Below are 17,298 nucleotides of genomic sequence, written 5' to 3' on the forward strand. Positions count from 1 at the left end.
TCAAACGCAGGCCGCACCGTCTCCCCGCACGTCCTCCGCCCCACGCACGCATGTGCAGCCACGAGAGGCAGGAATCCCACGAGCAACCGAAAAAGAAAAAAAAATGAAGATAGCTCCTCAACATCCATGAGAGGCAGGCGACCGGCACCTCTTCCTGCGTTGGGCGGCCTGCAAGCGCAATACGCGCGCGTGAACCAAGGTCCGCACGCAGGTGCGACGCGCGGAAGACATGCCGCGGACGCCGCTCGCGCGGAAGCACGCAGGTGCGACGCGCGGAAGACAGGCCGCGGACGGTCGCGACGGGCGACGAATACCCGTGCACGGACTCCATCGGACGAAGCGCGTACGACGAAGGTGGATCCCCAGGCTGCAGCCAGCGCCGGTGCCCTCCCCCATCTTCCTCCGTCACCAGCCGCCCGCCGCCTATCCATCCTCTAGTCGCCACTCCGGGCTGGGCCATGGCCCGATGGCCGACACCGCGCCGCCCTGCTCACCTGGCTATGGTGCCACCCTACCCCGTCACTGCATCACCCCGGCCCCCTGCTGCCGGCTGCGCGGGGCCATCACCGCTCGTCCAGATCTAGCAGTCGTCACGGACATCTCCAGGTGTTTTTTTTCTCCTTTCTGATTTCAACGTTAGATGGATGGGACATCTGATGGCTGCTGCATATGGTTCAAAGAAAGCTTGCGTTTCCTTGCTTGCCCTGTCATAGTTTCAGTTCGTCACTAATTGCCCGTTCGATCTCCATTCTCAAGAAGTACTGATTAGTGTTCATTTTGCTACAGCCTATAGACATCTATAGTGAGAAAAACTCCATGGGTTGCACACTTGCACTGAATATCAGTCTTCAGATGAAGGAAACACAAATTCTTAATTCTTGACAGCAATCATTTGGTTGGAGAAATACCAGTATATTTTCAGCACTCAGAGGACTTACAAATTTGTAAGAGCATTCTGAATGTTATAAGCAAATGTATGTACAATTTAATCTTGATGGGAAGGGGAGCATTTTATAAGTCACAAAAAGGTCCAATGCCTTATGGCAAAGAGTACAAGCGTAGCTATGTACTGGAGATGACTAATATTTTTCCAATGCCTTATGGCAAAGAGTACAAGCGTAGCTATGTACTGGAGATGACTAATATTTATTTATTTTTTTGCCGAGTGGCAAGAAGCTTGACTGTTAACTATATGCTAGGATAACTTACTAATTTGTTCTTTACAAGTTGTTTTATTCTGACTGATGTTGTAATGATCCATTCAACTTATGTTAAGCTGCAAGAACCACCATATAATTTGAAGAAAAAAAAACTTCATTTGAACTCAGTTGTGCCTGTGCTTATCTGCAATATTGTCTACTTGCAATGTTTGACATCATTGTTTATATATGTCTAGCTCAGTTATAGATCATTCTTCACTTTAGATTATTGACAATCTCTTTTTTATACAGCATGGCAGCAGCTTTTGGTTGAGGGGCTCAATTCTGTATGTTCTGCGTACCTCCAAAGTTGCATTAGTAAGGTGAATTCCTTTCTATAGATCTTTTTTTGAACAGGTGCCTTTTGGTTGAGGGGCTCTATTTCGTTGTATCTATCTCACTATTTACTTCAATTTTCAAGAAACATGTTGTCTTTTTTATTTTCTGAGGACATTTTTTCCCTTGGATTTCTACCCCAGTTTTCCAGAACAGCGATGACGACTTGAAACCCTGGTGGAAAGGGCTACCCACGGAAACAAAATGACATGACATTATTTTGTGTTTTAAGTCATTTCACTTTGTTAAAATATGTTCAATTCTTAATTTTATAAGATCTTTTTACTTGGACATAGTATCAATTGTCCATTCAGATAGCAACATTGATTTTTTTTTTTTTGTAAGAATCAACTTCATGGGTATGCTCTTCTTTTCTGTCCACTAGCTCGTGCTGATGAGAATTTCAATGAAATAAGCACGATCTGCAACTTTGTATTATTAATTGATTAGTTTTTTTTATGTCAATTGATTAGTTTGTTAGTTACATATGTCTTTTGAAAGTTGTTCATAAAGTCAATTAGCTTGTGTCCCCTAGCGTTAGCACAAACAAATATACTAGTAAATAAAAAATGGCTGAAATAATAATATATTAATTTGTCGATAATTAAACACAGTAACTTAATCTCGCACAGTAACTTAATCTCACACAATATAAATAAATAATTAAATGTGATCTATTTTTGTGCTTTAAATAAGTCGGCTCACTGTCTCAACAGTCTGGCGCGTCCAGTGGCAGGCCGTGTTATGTGCAGGGCGTTCGGACCCGAGCAAACCGCCGGCAATTCTTTTCTATGTTATATCAGTGGGCCACATCATAAAGTTCGGCCGCTTAATTTCTCAACTCCAGCTCGTATAAGTACATGCATAATAATACGATGATGTCATGGTTTGCTGCGTATTAAAAAAAATCTATAGTTCACAAATTAAACATTCAAATTAAATTTCGATTGTACCATTGCATTTCTTGTAATAAATCCTTCAAAACAAGACCCCACATGAATATATTTAGATAAAATTTTATTATCGAACATTTTTCTCATGAAGGGAGAACATTTTCTTTTATTAAATAGAGACGATGTTCTAAGTTCAGCGAACAATGTTCCGTCTTCATAAGAAAAATATTCTCAGTTCAAGAGAATAGTATTCTAGATTAGGAGAATAAATTGTAGGTTAATGCATTATAATATCTGTGGATATAATATATGTATTTACTATCTTGTGTAAACTTGAGGCCAACAACAATAAATGTTTTGAACTATGCAAGGGTATATTTTAATAAAAAGCATCACATCAACACTAACTAAACAACAAAGTAATCATCACGAGTAGAGAACATACTTTTGGTTTTAGGCTTTAGTCCTGGTCATTTTTGGGCCTAGGACTAAAGATAGGATTAGTCCCGGTTGGAGACCCCAACCGGGACTAAAGTCCCCTGCCCAACGGCTATAGTCGCAGGCTTTTGCAGGAGAGGACCTTTAGTCCCGGTTGGTGGCTCAAATCAGGACTGAAGGTCATCCTCTAGTCCCGATTGGAGCTACCAGCCGTGACTAAAGCTTTAATCCCGGTTGGTGGCTTCAACCAGGAATAGAAGTCCACGTGTAGTCCGGGTTTGAACCACAAACCGGGACTACATGTCCCGTGCTATATACTCTCTTCCTCCTTCCCCAGCCCGAGTCATTTGAAGCTCTCTGTTTCTTGCTCGTCGCCTCTATTCTTGCTCGTCGCCGGCCGCCATTTCAAGACTTCATTCGATTCCTCCATGCATTCTTCGGTTCTAAAGGTTACCAACTTCATCCTCTCATGTTTTATCACTAACATAGCTCATTTTGTGGTCTAGAAATAGAGAATTTGTGGTTTTCTACATTGGGAATAATGGTGCATATTTTTTATTTATATGCCATTTAAGCTTGAAATCGCTTGATAGTTTGCATATGTAGATGAAGGAATCTTATAGTAGCTCATCAAAACTAGTATTCACCTTTCATTGCCTCATTTCATGGTTTAGAAATAGAGAAATTTAAGGTTTTTTTACATTAGAAAGAATGGTAGATTTTTTTTGGATTTAAACACCATTTGAGCTCAAACTCACTCGATAGTTTGCAAATGTAGTTGAAGAAAGCTTAAAGTAGCTGATCAAAATTAAACTGAGTATCCACCTTTCTTAGTATATAGCTCATTTAAGTTTATAGTTCACAAAATGAGAAATTTATAGTAGTTGATGAAAATGAGTATAGAGAGTTGTAGATGACAACTGCTTTCGGGTCCTCATCCTCGCATGGGGTCCCTAAACGACTAAGGTTGGACCTCTCTCTCATTGCGTGTGGCAAGTATGGAAAGAAGACTGTGAGGGAGTATAGGGTGACAAAGAAGGGTGCCAACCAAGGGCGCATCTTCTACACGTGTCCGGATCGCGAAGTGAGTTATTTTTTTGTCATGTTTTGTTATGGTTTGTAGCCATTTTTCGTGATGATTTTGATTAAAGTTCTTAATTTGTTGTTGTAATTTTAGTGGAATGGCACTGGATCATGTGACGGTTGGTACTAGGAGGAAAAGTATGTTGTGCACGTCCAAAAATCTCTTGCAAAAAGGAGACTGAGGTGGCTGATGAGAGTGCACCTGTGTATGATGAGGCAGTGAAGCAATAGAAGAATGATCTGTCTATTTTAGTTGGAATTGGTCACGAAATTCTTATTCTGCTAAAGTGCATTGTAGGTTTAGTTTATTTAGTGCTATTTGGGATTGTCTACATTGTATCAAGGCTTTAATAAATTAATGTTCGAGAGTGAAACAACTGTGTGGTATAGGATATTAATTAATCATGTTGATTGATGGATATTTTGGATCTTTTAATTAACTACTAATCATGCATGTTGTATAATATGGGTTATTATAAGTTTTTGATATGGTGTACGTCATGTAATGCAGATGAACCGGCAATGGATGTACAATGCTAACAACCGCTCCCTAGAGTTCATGAGAGGCGTGCATGATTTCTTAAATGTGACCAAGGCAAACACACAGAATGGTTTCATGTGCTGCCCATGTGTTCTATGTAAGAATGAGAAGGATTATTCATGCTCAAGGATCCTTCACGAACACCTATTTACGTCGGGTTTCATGCCAAACTATATTTGTTAGACTAAGCACGAAGAAAGAGGTGTTATAATGGAAGAAGATGAAGAAGACGATGATGATGACAACATTATTATTCATGGGTTTGATGAATACGATGCCTTTGATGATACTACAATGGGGGAAGCTAAAGAAGAGGTAACAACTGAACAAGAGGGAGCAGCAGAAGATGAGCCCGCTAATGATCTTTGTCAGGCCATCCGTGATGCATAGAGATAATGCGAAAGTGAAAAGGAGATCAAGTTCGAGCGCATGCTAGAGGATCACAAGAAATTGCTATACCCAACTTGCGAAGAGGGGCAAAAAAAGTTGGGTACCACACTGGAATGACTCAATGGAAGGCAAAGAATGGTGTATACGATAAGGGATTTGGAGAGTTACTGACTATCGCAAAGAAGATGCTTCTGAAAGCAAACGAATTGTCTGCCACTACATACAAAGCAAAACAGGTCATCTGCCCTCTGGAATTAGAAATCCAAAACATACATGCATGTCCTAATGACTACATCCTCTACCGCCACGAGTACAAAAATTTGGATGCATGCCCGGTATGCAAGGCATCCTGGTATAAGATCAGGCGAGATGACCCTGGTGATGTTGAGGATGATGGTGAACATCCTAGGAAGAGAATCCCTACCAAGGTGATGTGGTATGGTCCTATAATACCATGCTTGAAACATTTGTTCTAAAACAAAGAGCATGCAAAGTTGCTGCAATGGCACAAAGAAGACCGTAAGGTAAACGATATGTTGAGACACCCTGCTGATGGGTCCTAGCGGAGAGCAACCGATAGAGAATTCCTAAAGTTTGCAGATGATGCAAGAAACTTAAGGTTTGCTTTAAGTACAGATGGCATGAAACCTTTCGGGGAGCAGAGCAGCAGTCATAGCACTTGGCCTATTACTCTTGTATCTACAACCTTCCTCCATGGTTGTGCATGAAGCAGAAGTTCATTATGATGGCAGTGCTCATCCATGGTCCAAAGCAACCTGGCAACGACATTGATGTGTACCTGAGGCCATTAGTTGAGGAACTTCTACTTTTGTGGAACAGCACAGGCGCATGTGTGTGGGATGAGTACAAACAGGAACACTTTGACCTACGAGCCTTGTTGTTCATAACAATCAATGATTGACCTACTCATAGTAATCTTTTAGGACAATCAAAAAGGGATATAATGCATGCACTTGATGACATGGAAAGTATATTTTTGAAAAATGTCAAAAGGTCATGTACATGGGCCATCATCGATTTCTTCCATTGAATCAGCCCTAAGAAAGATAGGCAATCATTTTAAAGGTAAAGGTAGAGCACCGAACAAAGCCTGACAACCATAGTGGTAAGGATGTATTTAATATGGTCAAGGATGTACAAGTAGTCTTTGGGAAGGGACCTTGCAGCCAACCTATTCCGAATGATGCTAACGGACACACACCCATGTGGAAGAAGAAGTCCATATTTTGGGAGCTACCCTACTGGCAAGTCCTAGAGGTCCGCAACATGATCGACGTGATGCACCTGATGAAGATGTTTGTGTGAACCTGCTAGGCTTCATGGGTGTGTATGGGAAGGCTAAGGACACACTAGAAACAAGACATGACCTGCAGTGTTTGAAAGAACAAGAGAACCTGCATCTAGAGATGTAGATGATGGACACCATTACTTAAGTCCTGCCAGCTACACTCTTAGCAAAGAAGAGATGGAAAGCATGTTTGAATGCCTAAGTAGCATCAAGGTCCCATTTGGCTTCTCCTCGAATGTAAAGGGGATAATAAATATGGTAGAGAAGAAATTCCTAAACTTAAAGTCTCATTACTGCCACGTGCTTATGATGCAATTGCTTCTGGTTGCCTTGAGAGGGATTCTAGCTCCAAATGTATGATTAGCCACCGTGAAACTATGTGCATTCCTCAATGCAATTTCTAAGAAGGCAATCAGTCCAGTGCATCTAGCAAAGCTACAGAATGACGTGGTTCATTGTCTTGTCAGCTTTGAGTTTGTGTTCCCACCATCCTTCTTTAATATTATGACGTACCTCCTAGTTCACTTGGTCAAAGAGATTAGTATTCTCGGTCCTGTGTTTCTACACAACATGTTCCCCTTTGAGAGGTTCATGGGAGTCCTAAAGAAATATGTTCACAACCATACTTGGCCAGAAGGAAGCATCGCCAAGGGCTATGGAACAGAGGATGTCACTGAGTTCTGCATTGATTTTATTCCTGACCTCAACTCGATTGGTGTTCCTAAATCACGACATGAGGGGAGACCAAGTGGAAAGGGAATACTAGGGAAGAAAGCATATATGGGCAAGGAGGACAATTATTTTTGTAAAGCACACTACACAGTTCTGCAAAACTCCTCCTTACTGGATTCGTATATCGACGTATACAAGGACATTGTACGATCCGAATTCCCAGAGAGGACTAAAGCCTGGATTACGCGTTGGCACATGGAAACTTTTGGCGTTGGTTGCAAAAACAATGTTAGGGCGACGAGAGTTTGGATGAGCAACTATACTTACTGTCTAGGGAACCATCTTGGCATATCCTGATATTGAAAGGGTATGAGATAAGTGGTAATATATTTTACACAATAGCCCAAGATAAAAGGAGCACCAAACAAAACAGTGGTGTCCGCATAGATGCCACAAACTCAAATGAGAATAAGGAAACATATTATGGCCGCATAGAGGGGATATGAGAACTAGACTATGGACCTTATTTTAAGGTCCCTTTGTTTTGGTGCCAATGGGTGAAGGTGACTAGAGGTGGGGTAACAGTGGGCCATCAGTACAGAATGACAACAGTGGACCTCAACAATCTTGGTACAGAGACGAACCATTCGTCTTAGCCAAGGATGTGAATCATGTGTTCTATGTGAAGGAGATGTCCGCCAAACCGAAGAAAGAGAAAAACAATGTCTCAGACAATGATCCAAAGCGCCACATAGTTCTTTCAGGGAGAAAAACATCGTTGGAATCGAGGACAGGTCTGACATGTTAGAAGATTATGAAAAAATGACGGAATTCCGCCCTTCACAGTGAACAGCGACCCAAGCATCCTGCTAAATGATGAGGACACTCTATGGTTACGGCGCGATCATAACCAAGGGACATACGTCAAGAAGAAGTTCATTGTTGTTCCCGCTTGATATGGTGATGTATCAAACCTATTATGTAATAATTGTGATTTTATATTTTTTTTGTCGTGTTTTCATATTTTCTATGGTTTAAATGAATTTTCTGCTTGACGGTGGATTTCATGTGGAGAATGTGCGGTGAAAAACCAAATGATCAACGTTGATAAGACGTGAAAACTAATATCCTATCAAAAAGCAATAGTTTTAATGATTTTAATTAAGTAGTACATTTCTGCATGGTCAAAATTATGATTATTACTTACACTATGTTAAATATTTATATGGTAAAACAAAAGAGTTTAGGTTAAAGATTTTTCTTGTGTACAATAATGCAAAACCAAGTCTAGGAATTTTTTTTGTAATTTTTTGCCTAATATTTTATTTACTAGGCAATTAACAACTCTCTCCATATTTATATAAAAGAAATATATAAAAAAAGGAAAAACTTCTGGAAACTGGCCGGAAGCCAAACTGCAGCCCACCTTTACTCCCAGGTGGATCAACCTCCTGGGACTAAAGATGGGCTGCGTTTTCATGGCCCACCAAAATCACCTTTACTCCCGTGCCGTGGCTGCACCTGGGACTAAAGGTTAGACCTTTAGTCCCGGCTGTAACCATCACCTAGGACTAAAGGACCTTTAGTCCCGGGCCGTGGCTTCACCCGGGACTAAAGGTCGCCCCTATATACCGCCTCCTCTTCTTCTCCCCTCCATCATCGCTCGTTCTTCGTTCGAGAACCACCGCACCACCGCCGCTCATCATCGCCTCTAGCACTGCCTCCACACGCGCGCACCCCTCTCGCTTTCTCCACCGGTGGCCCGGCTCACGCCTCTCCTATTTGTGCATGGCACCTAGCTCTGGATCCGCCGCCGTCGTCCTCACCCTCGCCCAGATCCGATCTAGATCCACTATCGTCGTTGATCCTCGTCCTCGTCATTATTGGCTCCATGCGCAAGCCTTGTCATCACCTCCAGCACCGCCTCGTCACGCGCGCGCTTCTCGTGCCTGTCTCCACGCGCGCCTCATATCTCTGGCCAGTAGGTAGCCCACGCGCGTGCCTCGCCGCTCATCCCTCATCCTCGCCATAGCGTGTCATTGTCATCACCTCCATCGCTGCCTCATCATGCGCGCGATCTACGTCCCCGGCTCCACACACACGCGTGCCTCACCGCGCGCTCGTCCCCCTCACTGGAGCGTGTCTTTCTATTCATCATATCCAACACCGCCTACTCTTCATGCCATCCTCATCCTTGTCCTCGCCGAAACCGCGCCACCGTCATCCTCGACGCGCGCCGTCCAGAGAACGATCGATCTCGCCCCCATTCTGTACATGTAAGCTAGCTAGTGTGTGCATATATGTGTGTGTACGAGTGTGTGTGTGTGATGTATGTGTGCATAATATTTTTTTGGCCTAGAAAAAATATAGAAAAATGCAGTAGTGTACTATAATATATATAGAAAAAACGTTGAGTGTGTATATATATATATACAGTATTACAATATATAAAATTAAACAATATTAGTAGTAGAAAATAATATTGAAGAAATATATTTGAATCTTCATAATTGAAAAGATTATATTTGAATTTTGATATATTGACATTATTAGTGTGACATGAATTTTGATATATTTATATACACGTACCATTGTCGATATATATATATTCGCTAATATCCTGAGCTCGACTCCATACCATAACCCGGCTGAGAGCACCGCTCCAAACCCTTATTATATCCTGATCGAGGTCCGCGCATGCAAACCCTAACCAGATCAAGCTCAGCGTAAATAATATAACACCTGAAGTCTATAGTTATTTAAGTTTAAGCCACTGACTCGATCCATTTGCATATGCATGACTACTGTGTGGTTTTTATTTATATATGGTTGTGGTAATTAAGAGACGGCCGAGCCGCAAGACGACTATGACTAGAATGAGGCCATGATGAACATTATCAATGCCGGCACTCAATATGGCCCCAACTAGAATGAGGCCGACCCGATGAATTTTGATGATGGCACTCAAAACTTACTAAATTTTGAAGATAAGCAAGAACTTCTTGTGCAAGAAAATCCTGTGCAAGAAAATGCTAGCGAGGTATATTAGTTAATAATCTTGCATCTCTTATATATGAATTTGAATATAATTCCATTAATTTGTATATACATATATTACTGAATATTTGTGTTTCTAGGTATGTAGCCCTCTAGATCGACGTCGACGTCGACGAAAAGTAGTAAAAGTCTATGCGGCCCGACAAAACCATTGGAGGGCCGTTACATAATCACAGAAGTCGACCACAATATCGGCGAACCATTCCTGCTAGCAAAGAATGAAAAGAAATTCATAAACCACCGAGGGTTCTTGTTAGGGACAAGCTCTCGATCAGCATCCATGAATGGAAAATGAAGAAGGGTGATCGTAACATCAGTTTTGTCTCTGAGTGAGACAAGGACCTTCTTTGGGCTTTAGTCACTGCACATTTCCAGCTACCAAGAGGTGAAGATTTAAAAAAACTAGTTAAAAGTTGGGCTCTCAAGAAGATGGCCACACAGTTCTAGACCTAGAAGAAGAAGCTGTACATTGAATTTGTCAAGAAGAATCTGACTCCAGCTTTCAGTGATAATAGCCCGTACAAAAAGTTGAGGGACGACTAACCTGAATTTGTGAGGTACATGACCTCAGAAGAGGGTGAGGCATGGGTGAGAAGGAACCAACAGAATCCGCGACAAAAGGTATACCATCATAAAACAGGATCATGTGGCTACAGCAGTGCCATTCCTAGGTGGTAAATAATAGAGGGAGACTTGCTTGCCAAAGGGATCCCACCATTTTCAATCGATTGGCCTGAACGCTCCAAGAATTGGTTTTTCATGCATGGGGGATCACTGGACCCAGAGACTAGGGAGCCGGTTCTTGGTGGGCAAATCAGAACATCAACACAAAGACTTTTTGATATTATAGATGGTTCTGCCAGTGGTGCCTTTGAGCCCAACCGAGAGAAGGATGAGCTGACATACGCTCTCCAAACTTCTAAACACCCTGGGGGAACATGAGATAAAGGGTTGATTTCATGGCGGCATGGCTTCCCTAAGGACGCCGCTACGTATAGAAGCCACCGGCGAAGAAAGGATGAGGAGGCAAAGTGGATCCGTAGGTTATAGGAGGTGGTGCTTCGATCGTAGGAGCGAGAACTAAACATGGATGCGACAATACAAGAGGAAATCAGACGGTAAGTGGCACTACAATTGAGTAGCCAAAGGCAATCAACATCAGACCATCAAGTCAATGTTAGCCCCCTCAGCTTAGAAAGCAGTTGTGCTTCCACTAAGCTCCCAAATCAAGATGACACATTACAACACTTCCCCATGGATGACATCACTTAGAAGATGACGCCATGTGAGCTGCACATTCCCATGGGGAATAGCACAGTCATGGTGGCACATGGTATTTTTCTCCTGTGGATCCTACCAAGGCACCAACAAGCCATGGGAGGTGCCTCTTGACTTTCTTGGAGGTGATGGGGAGAAGACCATAGGACAAGCAGAGCATTCATTCGTTGTATGGCGCAAGCGCTACATCATTATTCCTAGTGCGACGGCTAGGGTACCGTCGCCTCCTCCTCAACTACCTCATGATAGGTGCGAATGAAAGTGAATGAAATAGTTTTTCAATAATCATTCTCAATTATTGGTTTCTCGCGTAATAACCATTTACTCCCAATCATTTTTGTACTCACAGGTCTCCCAACCCAAGTCTAGTTCTTCCATCCCCTGATGATCATTAGAGTGCTTTGGATTATGATGATGTGTTCCATGGCATGGCTACATCTCCATCTACATCTCCTCCAAGGTGGTCTCCCCCTCCTTCGCCTCCCGCGCTGCAGAGCCATAAGAGGCCCTCGCCACTGGTGAAGTCCCCAGTGAAGAAGAAAGCCAGCCATCGTAAAACAAAGCCCCTTCCGGAGAAGCTAACTTACGAGAAGTGTGAAGATGAATAAAAAGCGGCGACACAAAAAGATTTGGATAACTGGTGGCAAAGTTTAGTAGAATCAAGAGCAAAGAGGATGGAACTTATGAAAAACCTGCCAAAGCCGTAGTACATAGCTCGACATGAACTAAGGAAAAAAATCTTTGAACGCAAGAAAAAGCAACGTGATGCACGTAAGCCCTCACCATTATCGGGCTATGAACGCTCTCTCGACAAGTCATATAAGACATCTAAGGAAGAGAAGAGAGCAGGGAAAGATGTTGCATAGCTCGGGCAGCAATCTTTGCAATCTATCGACCCACTAGTTGTTGAGGATGATTGTACAAATGCACAAGGTGGTCCAATCGATAGGGAGAAACTCCAAAACTTCATGGACACAACAAGTCTCACACCGGAACAACTCATGGGGGAGCATCGTTACCAACAACCAAGTTTGATCTATTCCGGACCTATAAGTATGGCAGGAGTCTTATCAACCCTACTAACTGGCCAACAATGGGTACGCAAATGTTCTTGTTAAACAAGTGGTACTTAGATGCGTTATACTTGGATAAGGCATGGCTTCTTGTCAGAGTTAGACCAGAGCATTACTTCAATGACTATGACGTTATACATATTGAGTTCAATAAATTACACCAACTATTACGCCAGGACGCTCTTGACAAGTCTCTCCTCAGCTGCTAGCATCTGTAAGTGATTCTTTCTATAATTTAAGTAACTTACATGTTACTTCGTTGTCTATATATTGTTATCCTCACACTATATATATTCTTTTGTACTATATATATATGTAGATATGAGATGCTGAAACTAAAGAAAAAATAAATGACTGATGTTGGTTTCATGGATCCGAATCGCACATTCAAGGACACGGTTACTCCATATGATAGATGGCGACCTCAAGTGGAGAAGAATATGTTCAACTTCTTAGATAACCAACATGGCAAGACACTGATACTCTTCCCTTATAACATCGAGTGTTAATGTCTTGTGCACAATTTATTTTGCTTGTTCCATGTTGACTATAGTTAATGAGTTATGCCTGCATATAAACATGCAGCTTTGACTGGATACTACTGGTCATCAATATGCCCAGGACTCATGTAAAAATCTTTGACTCAGCGACAAAACCCCGAGAAGATTACCAAGATATGATAGATATTCTCCCGTGGTAATTTCGGTCTCGCACACTATATACTCTCTTATGCCATTTTATTGATATAACTCCATTTATTTATTTTCTTGGGCAGTGTTTGGGCTACATTCACTCAGAGATACCATAATGGTAATTGGATCATGCCTCTAGATGTAGTCCAATACCGAGTAAGTATTAGCTAGGTCATCGCATCTTTATTTAGTTCAACTCATTATTACCATACTTCATTGGTTGATGATGAATCTTTTTCTCGTAAAGTGGTGTCTGCAGTAGGGATCGAGGAACAACTTATGTGGATACTACGTTTGCAAGCTCCTCATACAGTACTCAATGAAAACAAGTGAAGAGATCCTCAAAGTACATAAAAATATACACAATTTATTTATTACAATTGTGATATATATAATCATATATATTCATACTTTTCCTTTCATTCGAATTGAAGCATGAATGGAGGAAGGAAGATGTCCTGCGAGCTAACCAGATCAAAGCAATTCAAGAGAGATTGTCAGGATTTCTTATGGATGAGGTCATAGATTCCAAAGGCGCGTACTACTATGACAAAAGAAATATTACCTAGTAGCCATAGGACGACTGAAGATATGGTTGAATGAAATACCAAGGACATGAGTACAAGCTTTTGGTGACTTTATTATGTACATGTTCCATGCATGTACAACCTCTTTAAATATTTATATATATATAGTTTCATACATTTTAGTGTGTTATTTATGTATAATGCTCGAACGAAACCTTATACGTATATGTGGACGTATACTAGCAGCGTAGAATTCGTATATGAAAAGCTAATTGAAACCAAGAAGAATTGAATTGAAAAGAGACCATAAAAGAAAAAGAAAAGAAATAGAAAAAAAGAACCTTTAGTACCGGTTGGAAACACCAACTGGGACAAAACGTGCCAGCCCCGGGGCAAGGTCTTAGGGCGCATTTAGTCCCGGTTGGTAATAACAACCTGTACTAATGGTGCACTTTCAGTCCTGGTTCCCAGAACTAGGACTAAAGGGGGCCTTTAGTCTCGGATTTGCAATCCCGGTTGGGAAACTGGGACTAAAGGGGGTTTTCCAACTGGAACTAGTGCTCTGTCTTGCACTAATGCATGGAACACCAAGTATCTCAACATACCATAATACTATAGTGTTTTGGTATATTAAGCAAATCACACAAATGTAGAGGACACATCACAAATGCATATACATGTAGCCATGTGGCCCCATAAACAAATTAACATCCCAATGAAAAATAAATACATGCGTTGCATACGAAAAATAAAACACAGAACATGAAAAAAAAGAAATCAAATAATTAACTAAAGTAAAGTAAGAAAAAACAAAGGGAAATAAGAAAATAGCAAATGCTATGAATATGTAGATATAAATTAATTAAAATTTATGTAAATAGAAAGTAAACTAATAGAAGTTGAGCAAAATATAAGAAAACAATCCATGTAATTGAAGAAAATAAAAAAGAATAGAACATGACTACTATTTGAACAAACTAAAATATATCAACATAACGTCTCACAAGTACTATATGAATACTCAGTAATCGTGAAACATTTCATTTATAATATGTCAACATTCTAAAAATATATCATAGAACATGATATGTATATTCGTGAACATCATGTGTATATCATGGGATATAGGAAACAGAATCAAAACATTAAATAAAAAATAAAATAACTAATCAGAGTAAAATAAAGAAAAAGAAAAGGAGAAATAAGAAATAAATAACAAATGATATGAATATATTGAAATAAATAAATAAGCTAAATATAAAATAAGTTAATAAAAGATTGAGCAAAACATAAAAGAGAACATATCAACGACACTATGTAAATAGAGAAAACAAATCACCAAATAAAGAAAAAATAAAAGACAACATCACATGAATACTTTTTGAATAACCTAAAATATATAAGAGCATATCACATGTACTATGTGATTACTCAAAGATAACTATAGAGCATCGCATTTATACTACTTGAACATCACAAAGTAGATTATAGAAAATTACTTGTATACTACGTGAACATCACAAAGTAGATTATAGAACATCACACGCATACTGCGTGAATATCATACAATACGTACACAACAGAACATCACATATATTACATGAACATCACATATATCTAAAGGAATGTAGGAACTTTAAAAAATAAAAAGATGAAAAATATAAATAAACAACTTAATTAAAGTAAAGTAACGAAGAAGAAAATATAAATCTAGAGAAAAATTAAAAGAACATCACATGGATAGTATTCGGACAACCTAAAAATTCATAAAATATCTCACATGTACTATATCAATAATCAAAGATATATAACAAAACATTCCATTTATACTACGGAGTACATCATACATCATCACATTTATACTACTTAAACAAGAAAAATATAATAAAAATAGAAAAAAGATTATTACATAAATACTATTTGAACAACCTAAACATCTCATGAGTACTATGCGAATAGTAAAAAAATATCATGAAACATCCCATATAATATGTGAACATCCGAGAATACATCATAGAATATGTTATATATACATGACACGAATATCACATGCATCTCATTGAATATATAAAAAAAGTAGAACATGAATAATGAAAAGGAATAATCAAATAATTACATATAGTAACAAAAAGAAAGCGAAAAGGAAAATAAAAAATAAAGAAAAGAAAATTGAAATAGAAAAAAAGAAAAAAAACATAAAAGATAAACTCATCCGAGCCTCGGACGTGAGTGTGGGCCTCTAGCTCCAGTCTCCAAACACAGGACGCGCTAACTCTGTAGCCCATATCATGAGCAAAAAAGTAAAGCATAAAATACAAAGGTAAAAAAGAAATATTTTTAAAACATAAAAAAGGAAAAGAAGAAAAAAACATCTCGAGAAAGGAAAAGAAAAATAAGAAAGAAAAGAAAAAAATGGATGAACATACCAACCTAAGACTGAACATAAAAAAATAAAAATGGGATAATTAAAAAATAATTAAAGTAAAAGAAAAAATAAATAAAAGAAAGATAAAAAATATAAGAAAATAGAAAAGGAATATAAGAATAAAAGAAAAGACAAAACATACCTGACTTTCTAGAGGCACATGCGCCGCTCCTCTGCTTGATGTTATTGGGCCAAAAAGAAAAAAGAAACAGTTCAACTGAAGACAGGCACATGCGTGGAAAACTAGGTGCTAGGCGCACGGCTCCCACGGGAAGATTTCGGTCCCATGGCGCAGTCGTCATTTCCAGCCGACAGCGGCCATTGGCGAGTGGGGACAACGATGCTCTCGACCAATGTGGTGAGGTGAAGCGTCCTAGATATCCTTTCTGGCGGCCCCCTCGTTCTTCCCACCGTGTTTTTTTTGGCTCCACTCATTCGTCTTATTCTTCCCGCACGCGAACAATGCACTTCGTAGATATAGGACTCCAAACATCGACTTCGTAGAAATAACCCTCGAACCGTTGGCTTCTTGATTTCCATGATATTTGGTGTATTTCTTCTCTTTCTTAATCTAAATACATGTATTTCTCTCCTAAACTAACCCTTTTGCCCTTCTGGCCTTACGTATCGTTGATCGAGCCCGACATTCCATCTACCCGACGTTTCATCTCGCTCTCCCTTCGTCGTTCCCTCCCGACGCCCTAAACCACGACACCATCGCTGTTCCCTCCCCAACCATCGACATCCATGGATGGAACGCCGCCGCCCGATGAAGAGGATGGCCGCCCACTCTCCATGGATGACCAAGCAGCCGCAGCCTTAGCAGCTTCTCGCCTGATGGCTTGGCCGCGCCGCCGGCGGATGGCCTGGCCATGCTGCCCACGCCAGTGGATGGCCTAGCCGTGCTGGAAGGACTGGTTGCGCCGACAGTGGAGCCCCATATCGATGCCATGTCCAATGCTCTAGCCCTAGCGAGAACATTGCTGCCCACAGCTCCTCTGGTAGTACAGTACAATCTTCCTATTGTTGATGTGCAAAGGTAATGGTGTTAATTATTTATGATATTTTACCTGTATAGTAGTAGGGTCATGGTATTTAAATTGATTTCACTTGTTTAGGTATAAAGTAAATATGGAAAGAGTTGATTGGGATAGCTTACAAATAGTGGAGACACATGATGAAGGTTGTATTGCACTTGTGAGTTGAAACCAGATGTGTGAAATTCTAGGCTTGAGAGAAGAGGAGACACGTTGATGAAGGCCAAATGAATGAATAGGGTGTTGATAATGAGGGTGCCACCATTCCTACAAGTGATGTTGTACCAAGTGAGATGGTGATTTCATATGATAAGAACAACCCAATGGATATTAGTACAATATACCCAA

The 17,298-nt window shown here is 40.4% G+C and overlaps 1 long non-coding RNA gene across 1 annotated transcript; it reads left to right on the forward strand.

Moving 5' to 3' along the window:
- Window positions 1–293: 293 nt before the first annotated feature.
- LOC136481750 (uncharacterized) lies at window positions 294–1,733 on the forward strand. Its single transcript, XR_010764837.1, has 3 exons — window positions 294–606; window positions 1,452–1,522; window positions 1,679–1,733. It is a non-coding gene; the product is annotated as an uncharacterized lncRNA (long non-coding RNA).
- The last annotated feature ends 15,565 nt before the right edge of the window (window positions 1,734–17,298 follow it).

The sequence above is a fragment of the Miscanthus floridulus genome, chromosome 9 (assembly GCF_019320115.1).
Source record: "Miscanthus floridulus cultivar M001 chromosome 9, ASM1932011v1, whole genome shotgun sequence".
Taxonomy (NCBI): domain Eukaryota; kingdom Viridiplantae; phylum Streptophyta; class Magnoliopsida; order Poales; family Poaceae; genus Miscanthus; species Miscanthus floridulus.